General features: G+C 44.1%; 1 long non-coding RNA gene across 1 annotated transcript in view; it reads right to left on the reverse strand.

The window, feature by feature from the left end:
• The window catches only part of LOC121830281 (uncharacterized), a 32,005-nt gene that overhangs the window by 4,558 nt on the left and 12,530 nt on the right, over positions 1 to 14,917 (reverse strand). The window contains exons 2-4 of the long non-coding RNA XR_006073422.2: positions 10,267 to 10,338; positions 9,392 to 9,557; positions 8,485 to 8,687 (exon numbers count right to left, since the gene is read on the reverse strand). This is a non-coding gene — a long non-coding RNA (uncharacterized LOC121830281). The remainder of the gene's footprint in view (positions 1 to 8,484; positions 8,688 to 9,391; positions 9,558 to 10,266; positions 10,339 to 14,917) is intronic.

Here is a 14,917-nt window from a genome sequence, read left to right on the forward strand (position 1 = left end):
ATGGTGCACCTCCATCGCCCTGGATCTGAAAGCTAGCTGGCCACCGACTGGAACCCCTGAAACTGTGAGCCACAGTAAAGCCTTCCTGCCTTTATCTGTTTCTCTAAGGTATTTGTCACAGAGATTAAATGTCTGATAAGAGTGTCCTAGAGAAGGCAGCCTTAAGATGGGTCTTTGGAGTCCTCAAATCCCATGGAGCTTTGCTCCTTAACTCTATGTGCATTTGAAACATTAAAAAGTCTGTTGTTTTCCCCTCCCCCGCCCTTACCCTCTATTAATTCAAGATAGCATTTATTTGCAGTGTAACACAATGTGCCTCTTAGTTCGGATCTATAACCCTAATTTGAATATTAAGCATCATTCTACTTTAAGGACTCCAATTTTTCTTCTTCTAGAACATTGTGTAACACCATTTCTGCATGACATGAGCAAATGTTCACTGACCCCTGATAGGGAAGGGAGGACAGAACAAAGTAAGGATAACTTTCTGGGACTTTCTGAAGCCATTGGGTTACTTCCTGAGCTTAAAGAGCTTCCTGTCTGATGGACTGTTTGGCCTCCCTCTTAACATACTGTGTCTTAATGGACTTCCCTCCAACATGGAAGCTTTTATTTTATTTTAAGATTTTATTTATTTATTTATTTATTTATTTATTTACTTATTTATTTATTTATTTTTGAGATAGAGATTCTCTGTGTAGTTTTGGTGCCTGTCCTGGATCTTGCTCTGTAGACCAGGCTGGCCTCGAGCTCACAGAGATCTGACTGGCTCTGCCTCCTGAGTGCTGGGATTAAAGGCATGTGCCACCACCGCCCGGTGCTTTTATTTTATTTCATTTTGAGACAGAGTTTCTCTGTGTAGCCTCAGATGACTGGAAACTAGCTCCATAGACGAGGTCGGCCTGGAACTCAGAGATCCGCCTGCCTCTGCAGTGCTGGGATTAAAGGTGTGCGCCACCACCTGGCTTATTAAAGTGGAAGGTTTTAAACACAGAGGAAATGGCACACAACGAGAAACATGAGGAGAGAGGTACTTGCTGCAGAAGGTCCGTCTCAAAGGCAGTCAGACTTTTGGTGTGTTAGGAGCGAGAACTCTGCTTTTACCGCTATTTCTAGTACTATATTTCTGGTCAATGACTTTGCCCAGGAGTAGGCTTTTTGTTTGTTTGTTTTAATTTTTTGAGACAGGGTTTCTCTGTGTAGCTCTGACTGTCCTGGAACTTGCTCTGTTGACCAGGCTGGCCTCAAAGTCACAGAGCCTCCTGCCTCTGCCTCCTGAGTGATGGGACTAAAGGCATGTGCCACTATGCCTGGCTCTATGGCCAGTATTTTATGGTCACCAACTTTTTGTGTCCATAAATCTTTTTATAAATAGTTAAAGGCCTTCAGGTCAGTATCCTGAATCAAGGTTGGTTTGTTGTTGTTTTTTTCCCGTAAGTCTAACCTTCGTGGGCTAGAAATGCCGCTGAGTTGGTAGACTACCTGTCTAGCACGACACAGCCCTGTGCTACACAGTGAGACTCTGTCTCAGAAAAACGACCTCAGGCCGGGCAGTGGTGGCGTACACCTTTAATCCCAGCACTCGGGAGGCAGAGACAGGATGATCTCTGAGTTCGAGGACAGCCTGGTCTACGTAGAGAGTTCCAGAACAGCCAGGGCTACCCAGAGAAACCCTGTCTCGAGAAACAAAACAAAATAAAACAAAACAAAACAAACAAACAAATGAACATAAAAAACGGGGGAAAAATCCCAAAATAACAGCAAAAGCACAAACAGTGGAGACCTGCCTGAGGAAGGCCGCATAGATGGTATTCTTGATGCACACATGGCACTGGGCTGAAATATAGATGTATTTACTCAGAGACAAAAGTGACTCAGAAGACAGGCTGGCTAGGAAGGCACTTTGAATTACCTCAATTGAGTTATTTCTTTTATATTTTGCTTTTATTAATGCAGAAGCATGATGTACACTAAAAGCCAATGTATATAGGCGGAGGATATCACTCAGACAGTGTGCGCTTAAGCCCCTGGTTTAATCCCCAGTATCACGAAAAATAAAAATAACAATGTCAATGTGTATAGTAAGTCTAAACAAGCCCTGTCAGTAAAGGCTGAGTGACAAGAAAGCCTTACGTCATCCTTAGCCTGCAATGCCTCTCAGTTTGAGTTGTGTGTAACACTCAGTGTTCCAATTTATCCAGTTAGCTCGTCTAGATTATCATAATAGACTCGTGGTATTAGTAGCAAAATATTATCTCCAGTTTTACTTACAGGGGAAAAAAAAGGCAAATTAAATACTCTTCCCTAACACCATAAACTCAGGATCTGAATGACTCATGGATCTCTGCCTTTTAGAATAAACCTCCAAATCTTTTTTTCTCTCTAAAATGTCAGGATTTGCATCAGTCTTAGAACTATTATTAAAAGAAAACAGAAAGAAGGTATCTGGCAAAAGTGGATGTAACAGCTCATAATGAATATTGAATATGTCTCCTTTGGCAAGGAAAGGGACTTCTTTTCACGACTTTAACAACAATAAATCATACAGCCCAGCACTGTGCCTAGCACGTGAAAAGGTATTATAAATAACAGGTCTGTGCTCAGTGCAGAGAATGCTGGCCATCTCATAGGCCACAGCCTGGATTCTTAGCATCTTCCACAATATAAGTGTGCACCTCCCACGTGTCATCCATCTAGCCCAGGCTGGCAATCAGCAGGCAAGTGCTGCTCCATTCCTCTGAGTCGTGTTTATGATCTGAGCATCTGTGTCCTCAGAACTTAATCTGCAGCGAGATCTACAATATTAAGAGGTAGGCTTGTAGCTGGGCAGTGGTGGCGCACATCTTTAGTTCCAGCACTCAGGAGGCAGAGCCAGGCGGATCTCTGAGTTCGAGGCCAGCCTGCTCTACAGAGCGAGATCCAGACAGGCACTGAAACTACACAGAGAAACCCTGTCTCGAGAAAAAAAAAAAAAAAAAAAAACTTACAAAAGAGGCTTCACACAGCATGTCTTTGCCTGTATGCCCTTTTTACTTTGTGAGAACAAGGAACCATCTTGGAAGCAGAGACCTGGATCTTGTCAGGTGCCAAGCTTTTGGGCACCTTGTTCTTAAACTTCTCCACAGCTGTGACGGGTCATTTCCATTATTTATAAAATGACTCAATCTCACTTGCTTTATTTACTTATTTGTTTGGTAGTTTCATGAAAATTGTGTGTATGATGTGTGCAAGTCACAACCTGTGTGGAGGTCCGAGATAATTCAGGCTTGTGTAGCTAGCTAGCACTTTTACCCACCAACCCATCTCCATGGAAACTATGTGTTAGCTCTTTTTGTTGTTGTTTTCGAGACAGGGTTTCTCTGTGTAACAGCCCTGACTGTCCTGGAATTCAGTCTGTAAACACACTGGCCTTGAACTCAGAGACCAGCCTGCCTCTGCCTCCCGAGTGCTAGGATTAAAGGCGTGTACCACCATCCCCAGCTTCTTTTGTTTTTTTTGTTTTTGTTTTTGTTGTTTTTCGAGACAGGGTTTCTCTGCGTAGCTTTGTGCCTTTCCTGGAACTCACTCTGTAGACCAGGCTGGCCTCGAACTCACAGAGATCTGCCTGCCTCTGCCTCCCGAGTGCTAGGATTAAAGGCGTGTACCACCATCCCCAGCTTCTTTTGTCTTTTTGAGATAAGGTTTCACTATAGAGCCCAGGCTGGCCTTAAACTTCTGGGCTGTCCTCTTGCCCCTGCCTCTGTCTTAGTCAGGGTTTCTATTGCTTTGACGAAACACCATGACCAAAAGAGCAAGTTGGGGAGGAAAGGGTTTAGTCTTCTTACGCTTCCATGTCACTGTTCATCACTGAAGGAAGTCAGGACAGGAGGCAGGAGCTGATGCAAAGGCCATAGAGAATAAAGTGCTGCTTACTGGCTTGCTCTCCTTGGCTTGCTCAGCTTTTTTATAGAACCCAGGACCACCAGCCCAGGAATGGCACCACCCACAATGGGGTGGGCCTCCCCCATCAATCATCAATTAAGGAAATACTCTAAAGGTTTGCCTGCAGCCTAGTCTTATGTAGGCATTTTCTCAATTGAGGTTCCCTCCTCTCAGATGACTGTAGTTTGTGTCAAGTTGACATAAATCTGGCCAGCACAGCCTTCCAAGGGCTGGCATTACACATGTGTACAAAAACTATACCCTGCTTTTTTTTCCCCTAAAGATTTACTTGTGTGTGTGTGTGTGTGTGTGTGTGTGTGTGTGTGTGTGTGTGTGTGTACATGCATGCAGGTGACAGTGGAGAGCAGAAGGGGGTTGTGTGTCACCCCAAAAGTGCTAGGAACTGGACTTGGATTTTCTGCTAAAGTATTATAGTTTTAATTAATAAGCCATTTCTCCAGCACCCACATCTAACTTTCTATTTATTTATTTATTTATTTATAATAACAGCTCAAGGGTCTGGAGAGATGGCTCAGTGGTTAAGAGCATTTTTCGTTCTTGTAGGTAACACAGGTTTGATTTCCAGCACCCACATAGTAGCTCACAATCATCTGTAATCCCAATTCTAGGGGCTCCAACAGGCACTCATGTGGTACACTTATGTGCATGCAGGCAAAATATTCATATATATATATAAAGTAAAATCAATAAAAAAATAAGTAACAGCACAAATACATTTAGAGGTAAGTTGGTATTGAGAGTAGACTGTTTCTAACAAATATCTGAAAATGGAGAGCCAGCTACAGAAGTGGGCGATGGGGAGAGGCTGGAAGAGTTGGGAGGCACACACTAGACCAAGCCTAGCTTGCTGGGAATGGAGTGCTAAAGGGCAATTCTGGGCGAGGGTGTCTCTGGTGTCTAAACCTTGGACATTGCCTAAGTGGTTGTAATCAGAATGCTGGTAGCAAAGTTGGCAGGAAAAGGTATTTTGATGAGGTCTCAGATGGAAATGAAGAACAAGGTGCCGGGGACTGGAGCAAAGAGCGCTTTGTTATAAAGTGACAAAGAACCTGGCTGAATTGTGTCTTTGCCCTAATGCTTCATGTAAGGCAGGATTTACAAGCAATCAGTCAGATTGTCTTTTTTATATTTATGCACATGTATAGTATGCATTGTGTGTGTGTGTGTGAAAGCACATGTGCAGAGGTCAGAAGACTGTGGAGGTCAGTCTCTTTGTCTACATGGGTCGGAGGGATCCAACGCAGGTTGTCAGGCTTGGTGGTAAGCCGATTTACCCATCCAGCCATTTGCCAGCCTCAACTAGAGTATTTGGTGAAAGAAATATCTAAACAAAGTACTGAGGAGGTTTACATGGCTTCTTTTTTTTTATTTTTGTTTTTTGTTTGCTTTTTTTGAGACAGGCAGGGTCTCTTCTATGTAGATAGCCCCGGCTGGACTGTAACAGGCTGGCCTCAGACACAAGAGATCTGCCTGCCTCTGTCTCCTGAATGTTGAGATTAAAGGCATGTGCCACACTGCCAGGCTGCATGGCTACTTTTGACGACTTATGTGTAAAATGTGAGAAAACAAGAGCACATTAAAGATGGACTTTATAACTAAGAAGGCAACAGAACTTGACGAGGCTGTAAAAGTCAGCTGGGAGGATACTAGGGGTGTGGTCCAAGCAATCGTTTCATGAGGAGGGTTAGTGTGGCTAGGATGAGGGCAGAGGAGGAACCCTGGTGAGGCATTTAAGACATCTTCCAGGCTGCTAGCCCTAGCATAGGCTGAGAGAGCTATGGCCTTGAGCACAGAATAGTTAAGGGTCACTGCCCAGGACCGCCTCATCTCTACCCACATTCCAATGCAGCACTCCGGCCACCCAGGCTGGGACTCCAACGGGCCCAGGAGTGGCTCGGTTGCGACCCCTTTGAAAGCACATAAACACTGGCAGTGTTCTGTAGGGCCAGCTCTTTAGGTATGCACAGAGCAAGAGCCTGGAGATGCTGCTTCACCCTACATTTCAAAAGCTGTCCCCCGACAGCTTTGAGGCCCATGCAGAGAGCTTTCCTAGGGCTAAGGCACTCAGGAGAGCAGGGAGGCTGGGGCCACCACAGACAGGCTCTGTGTCTGGAGGGGTAATAGAGGCTGGGAGAGACACAGCGCTCAACTCCAAGCAGCTGCTCTCTGAGAAGCTGTGGAGGTGGGGTTGCCCAGGGCCTAACCTCTGCTCCAGTGTGTCTGGAAAGTAGGACAGACGGTCAAGGATCATTTCCTAGCCTCGTTCTCAAGGTTTAAGGTTATTTTCTTTCTGGGTTTTAGATCTACTTAAGAGCTGTTACCTAGTCCTTCTGGCCCATTGCTACTGTTTGGAATGGGAAAGTGTCTATTCTCTACTTGCCTTAGGATGAATTGTACCTCCAGCACCATCTGATTTAGGCTGCATTTGGATGAGACTTTGCACGTGGTTTGAAGGTGATTAGTGCAAGTTGAGATGCTAGGGACTGCTGGGATGGAACGAAGGTATCTCCCATGGGAGAAGGCTACAGATATTTTTTCTTTTTTTTTCGAGACAGGGTTTCTCTGTGTAGTTTTGGTGCCTGTCCTGGATCTTACTCAAAGGCTACAGATTTTGGAGGATCAGGAATGGAATATTATGGTTTGAATGTTTGTGTTTTCTCCAAAATTCATGCTTAAACTTAATTCCCATTACAATATTAAGAGATGAGGCCTTGAGGGGATTAGGCTGTGATTTACCAATCATTAATGGCTTAGGGCTTCATAAAAGGGCTTGAGGTAGCAAGTGCATCTCTCTGCTGCCTTTTTACCTATGAAGTCACAGTCCTCATCACCTCTGGAAGATGTAGCCCTCCCTGGATGTCAACCCTCCCTTATCTTGAACTTGAACTTGACAGCTGTGAGCACTTAGAGCAATAAATTTATATTATTTGTAGGTTATCCAGGCTCCCGCTTTTCTTTTGTGAAACAGGTTCTCACTATATAACCCAGGTTGGCTTTCAACTTGGAATCCGCCTGCCTCACCTCGAAGGTGCTAAGATCACAGGTACATGTCACTCTACCCAACTCTAGCCTCAAGTGTTTTATTACAGCAGCAAGAGCGGACAGTGGACAGAGACCACGGAGGCTCAGCCTCTATCTTGAAACATATGGGCACTGAGAATGCTGTGTCTGAGGGGAGACACACAAACGGATCCTTTCCTCTGCTTGGAAATTATACATGGCACTTCTTTCATAGGCCATAAGCCAGCTATAGTCACATGATCCTAACCTAACTGCAAGAGAGGTTGTGGGAAGCAAGGAGAAAGAACTCACGGCACAGCCCTGGCTGGCCTGGGACTCACAAAGACTAGCCTGCTTTTGCTGGGGTCAAAGCAGTGCTCCACCACGCCTGGTCTTACTGACATTTCCAGATACCTAGGGAAGTGCTCGACAATGATTGAGTCAACAGTCAATGAATTAATGGATTTTCTCTTTCAGTTATGAGTCTATTCTAAGAAATTTCTAACTAGAACGAGATATTCAATGATATAGTAGTGTCTCAGACCTGTAATCTCAGCACTCAAGAGGCTGAGGCAGGGGGATTACTGAGAACTCAAGGGCAGCTTGGACTACACAGTGGCTCTCAGGCCAGTCTGGGCTATAGAGTAAGATATTGTTGCAACAACAACAACAAAAAAAATGAATGGGTTTAGGTCAATATTTCAGGAACATCTAGAGTTAGTAGGTTATTTTAGTAAAAGTTTATTGAAGTTAGTGAACTCAGTATCAATCACAACTACAGATTATATGAATATTTTCATATGGTTTGTTCCTGTTTTTACTGTGACCCTTCCTTCTCTTCCCAGCATCCACCTCCTCTTGTAGAATATTACTTTAACTATATAAAGATGTGTTACATTTGTTTATGCTGCATTTGTTTAATGATGTAGAGATGTGTTGCTTTGCCTGCCTAAGGCACCTGATTGGTCTAATAAAAAGCTGAATGGCCAATAGCTAGGCAGTAGAGGGATAGCTGTGAGAATAAGTAGGAGGAGGAATCTAGGCTGGAGAGAAGAGAGAAGGGAAGAGGAAGAGAGGGAGATGCCTGGGGCCAGCCAGCCAGGCAGGCAGCTGCCAGGCAAACAGACACGGAGTAGGACATACAGAATGAAGGAAAGGTTAGAAGCCCCAAGGCAGAATGTAGATAAAGAGAAACAGGTTAAATCAAGTTATAAGAGCTAGTGGGACAAGCCTAAGCTAAGGCCTAGTATTCATAACTAATAAGTCTCTGTGTCATGACTTGGGAGCTGGTTGGTGGCCCCAAAGGAAGCCTAATGAAAGGCTGTTCCCAGTGAGGTTGTACAGGTGGGGGTAGCCAGCGATTTCTGTTTTCATATAAAAACAGACCACAGTCTTCTAAGACATGGTTGCTTACTTAAAGAGAATTAGGAACAGTTCTCGTGACAGGAGAATTGAGGTCGTATTGATGCAGAGATGGAAGGAACAGCCAAGGCTGGAAGAGCCACCCAACAAGCAGGATTCCGTTTGGCTCTTGCTCAATACCTGTTCTTAATTTCCCCTGCATGATTAGCGCGGCACAGGGAGTTCAGGAGTGGGCTTCTCGACAAAGGAATCTCAACGTGATTATGAGATATAATTGATCACTCATTTATCCAGCCGACGAGCTTGGTGATGCACGGTCCGTGGCGCTGGAGAGCCAAGGTGCAGGAGCGAGGCACAACTTCACCCCTCATGGAACTCACAATCTGATAGCGAGGATAAATATAGAACAGGTCTTAGGAAATAAGCATAACATCGGTTGTAAAGACCAAGACTAGTGCTACTAGGGTGACGGAGGGAGCCGTGCTCATTTTGAGCAGTGGGGTCCGGAAAGATCTCTTCAAAGTACTTAACGTTTCTCAACTCAAATTCAAAAAAGGGGGACTGAGTGATGGAAAAGCGAAGGGAAGAGAACTCAAGGCTGGAGGAAAGAGCCTGTTCCCCAGTCCATTAATTCACGCAGGGCTGCGGGTTTAACTGAACAACTGGGGAAGCTGTAGACGCAAACGGCGTGTTCCGAGTATATTGATGCACAGAGTTTAATGGGAACCTCAGACTGCCCTTGTAACTGCTCAGGGCACTGCAGGCAAGTCTCTCCTAAGGTAAATCTTCCTTCACGACTCAAGCTGTAGGTGAGCCAGTTATTCTTATAACCCCACCAGACACATCAAACAACCATGAAAGAGGCTGAAGAGATATCACTTTACAGACTGCTTCAAAGCACGCAGGATGAGAACAGAGAGCCCCAGATGACTCGCATGCAGGAAGAGGGTGGGGCCTAGTGGCTGAGGGGAGAGCCAAGCTCTAAAAGCAGCTGCCTATGACATTTCCGTCAGCAGCCTTCGCTTGCTCATTGTGTATGAGACACACATCAGATGTCCTGGTTTATGATTTCATCTTCAGTACCTACCCTCTGAGACCCAAGCTCATGTATCTCTTCCACTGGCTGGCGCCTGCTCATTAACTGGGATCTAAGGTCCATCTAAAAGTGGCAACGACATTTAGACCCCTTTCAACATTAGGAAACCTGTGGATCGGTTGAGTTTCAGATGTCAGGTGCTTCGTCTCTGTATCTGCTAAAAAGTAAGAAAGTATAAGCTATCAAAAAAAAAAAAAAAATCCCACACAGGTGCCAGAGTCCTATCAGAGTATAAGGTCACACGCCACACACTGTCACTGTCTCCCCAGGTCAGAGGACAGTATTGCTCTCTTTTGGAAGACACATTAGAAGCCAACACTTGGAGGTCCCAAGCAGCACTGCTCTGTCTACAAGGGAGACTTGGACTTGGGTTTACTCTTCTAGACAAATTAAAAGTATTAGAATCTCTTGTTTCTTAAGGGAGATAATAGAGTGGAGCACCTACAAGGTTTCACTTCTTTGACTCCGTTTCTCTGAGGTGTAAATTAAAAGGCATGGTTGAAATTCACTTGGTCTCCTCCGTATCTGTTAAAGCTCTCAGTATTCCGGTCATTTTAAAACATACTACTTACCAGGCAGTGGTGGTGCACACCTTTAATCCCAACACTCAGGAGGCAGAGGCAGGAGTATTTCTGTGAGTTAGAGACCAACCTGGTCTATAGAGCGAGATCCAGGACAGCCAAGGATGTTACACAGAGAAACCTTGTCTTGAAAAACTACAACCAACCAAACAAAAAAACATCTGTATTTCCAATTCTATGGGATCCAACACCCTCTTCTCAATAGACATATGCATGTACATATATGTGCTGGCAAAACAGTCATACATATAAAATAACAATTCTTTAAAATACACATACACTCACCTGGGCTGGAATAAAGCTCAATGGTAGAATGCTTGCCTACCATGCATGAGACTCTAAGGTCAATTCTCAGCACTGCAAAAATATAATAATAAAGAAGTAAGTATAGTACAAATGTATACACACAACTTTGGAGATTTATGTTAAGTATTGGTGTTGGAATCTGGAACTTCCAAAATTGCTCAGTCATGTAAGCTCTCTGATTATATCCCCAAATTGTCTCATGCAAACTATGATAACTATAGTAAATACCAAAGTGTTTCCTTTTTAAAGAGCAAAATCGTAACCATGACAACAATCTGTTCACATCTAAATGACAGCAGCAAAGCTTTGCCATCAGTTGACCACATTCAAATGAATTTTGTGTCAGGAATCTTTTCATAGCCAGACATTAGACCTAGTTCTAGGTCATTTGGATTATAGATTGAATTGGAAGAAGCATGCTAAAATTAAAAGTCACATCAGAACTGGTTAGTCTACATTATTTCCCCATCTCCCAAAATGTATGTCTGACGTGGTAACTATTTAGTTCACGGCAAAACAAGCCATGGTGAACTCGTTTTGTCCACAAGCGTTCAGAGAAAACCTGCTACATGCGTTGTACTGCTAAGACACTAATTCAGCCCTATGAGGTACAAGTGAGCACAGAGTCACATAGCAGAGGGCAGAGTCAGCTTCGTGATGGGAGCTCAAGGAATAAATGCTGGTTGAATGACTAAATCTATCAAAAAATGCACCTGATGTTCCTTACTGGTTGTTTTTCTTCTTCACATTTATTCTCTGTGTGTAATGTGCGTAGGCATGCATGTGCCATGGACTTGTGTTCTCTCCTCCCATCATGAAGGTCCCAAGGATGGAAATCAGCCTTGGCAGCAAGCACCTTTACCCCCTGAGTCATCTCACTGGCTCTGAGAAGTGAATGTTTATTTCTCGTAGTCTCTGTACTCAGGGATATTAACAGCAAGCAGAGGGAGATATTAGCGGATGATATTCAAACCAGCATCAGGAGGCTCTGTTTTCAAATGGGCTGTTTTGCCTATAACCATAAAGCATGTACTTTATTCTTTCTCTTTCTCCAAATATCAATTCAGAACAGAAAGCTGTGTTCCAACGTTACTCAAAAGTTGCTGTTTTTATCTTCAAGTTTTCTGCGCCTCTTTCAGAGTCACCGCTGCTGTTGCCAGCCACCGCATTATACAGAGTAGGAAGGAAAAGCGGATGAGCTAAAGATCCTGGGAATTCAACAGTTTGCTTGTTTGGGTGGAAGCCCTGCCCTGTATGGCCTTGGATAAACTCAAGCTTTTCCATCTGTATAGTAACAGAACCTGGTTACAGTGTTTCCAACCCACCCTCTAGCTTATTGTTCTGGGATTTCATCCTTGTTTTTGCATATATATGTGAAACAATTATTCACGCCTAGGTTTTCTTTCTTTCTCTCTCTCTCTCTCTTTCTTTCCCTCTTTCTTTTTTCCTCTCTTTTTTCTTTTTTTTCAGACAAAGTCTCACCATGTAGCCTTCCTTGCCTGGCCTTGAATTTACAGAGGCCCCACTACCTCTGCTTCCAGAGTGCTGAAATTAAAGGCATGCGCCATCATACACAGTATTTTTAAAAAACCATTTACCACAGATACTTACCATAAAATGATCATCTCTGTAGAATGTCTACCTTTTCCCCATCAGGTAGTCATGGTACCACTTAAAAAATTACAAATAAACAAGAGCTAACCAACCAACCAGACAGGCTTAGTGGTGCACACATGTAATTCCAGCATGTGGGAGATAGAAGTGGAAGGGTCAGCAATCCAAGGTTATCCTGAGCTATACCGTCAATTCAAGGCCAGTCTGGGCTATATGAGATCCTATTTGGGGTGGGGTAGGGGAGCCAACAAGTTACCAAAGAAACACAAATAAAAACAAAGTAAACTTTGTCTGCAGCCCTACCACTAAAAAAAAAAAAAACCTTCAAATTTTTAGAATGTGCTTTTGTGCCCAAACTTTAATGAATATCTTCTTTTCAATTTTTTTCTTTTTTTCTTTTTGAGCTGAGGACCAAACCCAGGGCCTTGTGCTTGCTAGGCAAGACTTCTTTTCAATTTTTAAAAATTGTGTGTGTGTGCGTGTGCAAAAGTATGTGCACATTTGAGTGCCTGTATCGTCCAGAAGAGGGGGTCAGATTCCCTGGTGGTGGCGTTGTAAACAGTTGTCAGTCTCCACGTGTGGGTACTGAGAACCAAACTCCACTCTTTTAGGGTCTCACTATGTAGCCCTGGCTGTCCTGGAACTCACTATGTAGACCAGGTTCCCTGGCCTCAAACTCACAGAGATCTGCACCCCTCTCCCACACACTACTGTGTGATACAATTCTTGGAGAATGTAAACAGATATATACTCACCCCGGATTGGGAACCAACGACAGAGCAAAGAATACTACCAAAGTTCAGTTTGGTGAACCAAGGGGTTGTGGGTGAGGGGTCACTTACAGGAGCAAAAACCGACTCCCAGACAGCTGCACCACCGAAGCCTACCTCAGCATGGGTGACTGCTCACAAAGCTGGGAATGTAAGCTCGCTGCACAGCTCTCAGGCACCTCAGAGGCTTAGAGAGTGTCTCCTAGGTAGACTAGTTGGCCTGGTTCTCTTCCAGCCATCTCCACTGCTCTGATCCTCTTTCAGGCAATTCAACTTGTCTGTCTCTCAACCATCCTCTCACTGTTTCTGTGAGCTTGGAGAGGGAGGGGGCTGGTTAATCTGGTCAGTTTCAGGGATTTCCTGAATCTAATGAGTTGTAGCCCAGGCTGACCTTGAATTCACAGACATCCAACTGCCTCTGCCTCCTGAGTGCTAGGATTAAAGGCGTGTGCCACCACCGCCAAGTTTAAAATACATTTTTTTCTAACTTTATGTGTCCTGATGTTTTGTCTGTATGGTTATCTGTGTACCGTTGTAGGCCTGGTACCCTTGGAGGCCAGAAGGCATTGGATTCCTGGAACTGGTGTTACAGATGGTTGTTAGCTACTATGTGGGTGTTGGGAATTGAACCCAAGTCTTCTGGAAAAGCGGCCAATGCTCTTAACTGCTTAGCCATTTCTCCGTCAATTGTTCCCCAATTTATTTTTTAAGGTGTGGTAGTGATGGTGGTAAAGTCTGAATTGGGGGAGGGAAGCCAACTTCAAGATCTCATTTTATAGCCTAGGATGGCCTGGAACTCACTATGTAGCTTCAGGCTGATGGCTTCCCAAGCATTGGAACTATATGCACACAGGTGATGATACAGGCTGAGGCCTTTTTTTTTTTTAAAAAAAAACAAAAAAAAACAAAGTGGTGTTGGCACATAACTTTAATCCCAGCTCTTGGGAGGCAGAGGCAGGTGGATCTCTGAGTTCCAGGCCAGTCTGGTCTACAGAATAAGTTCCAGGACAGCCCTGGCTGTCCCAGAACTCAATATGTAGACCAGGCTGATTTGAACTCACAGCCATCCACCTGTGTCCACTCCCCACCCCCACCCAGTGCTGAGATTAAAGGCCTATGTATACTACCATCCTGAGCCAGAATCAAGGCTTCTATGAATAATTTCTTTATATTTTCTTTCCTCGTGTTTTATAAGCAAAGCACCTGCCTGTGGTGTGTTCTGATCAAGCCTTGGAGCTGGGAGGGATCTACAAAGTTGTTATCTCCTTGATGTCAAAACATTAAAGAGAAACACTAGAATTCTAATTATTCTGGATAGGGAGGTAGAGATTAAATTGCTGGAATTATTGCTGCATAGACTGTCAGATAAGAGTGCTTTCCCACTGAGCAGTTCTAGGTAAACTGTATCCAAAAGCGCCTGGCACAGAGGCATTGCTAACTATTAACTGCTGTGTGTCCTCCCTGTACGACACTGAACCCAACACTTGGAAGTAACCAACGAGTATTTAGTAACTACACAACTACACACCTACAGCTGTAGAAATCAGTGATAGGCTTTTAGAGAGAGAGAGAGAGAGAGAGAAGCGTTAAACTGTTAGAGAAAACAGTTTTTGGGTTTTTTGGTTTGGTTTTTCGAGACAGGGTTTCCCTATGTAGTTTTGGTGCCTGTCCTAGATCTCGCTCTGTAGACCAGGCTGGCCTTGAACTCACAGAGATCCCCCTGGCTCTGCCTCCTGAATCAAAGGTTGAGGAAAGTTCATAGCCCATAATCCAGTTGCCTAAAGGCCTTGCTTCCTGGGAATGTCTTTAGCCTTCATCCATACCTTCCTCCATTTCTGAATGTCTTTATTTCTTGGATGATTTCCAGATGATAGCCACCACAGAGAAGGAAATGGAATCATACTATAGTTGTACTGGATAATCGAGATGTGGAAAGTGTCCTCTGTCTCTGGTTTTCAAGACAGGGTTTCTCTGTGTTACAGCCCTGGCTGTTCTGGAACTCACTTTGTAGACCAGGCTCTTCCATAGTGGGTTAAAACTGTCCTGCACTCTTTCAGAAAAGGAGCAAAAAGGCTATGTTAGAAAATAATCAGTTTCTAGCTGAGGTTATTTTAGAAAGACCAGCTTTCTAAATTGGCAGGAAATCATTCTTTTTGTTTTTGTTTTTTGTTTTTTTCCGAGACAGGGTTTCTCTGTGTAGCTTTGTGCCTTTCCTGGATCTGGCTCTGTAGACCAGGCTGGCCTCG

The sequence above is a fragment of the Peromyscus maniculatus genome, chromosome 6 (genome assembly GCF_049852395.1).
Source record: "Peromyscus maniculatus bairdii isolate BWxNUB_F1_BW_parent chromosome 6, HU_Pman_BW_mat_3.1, whole genome shotgun sequence".
In the NCBI taxonomy this organism is placed as follows: Eukaryota; Metazoa; Chordata; class Mammalia; order Rodentia; family Cricetidae; genus Peromyscus; species Peromyscus maniculatus.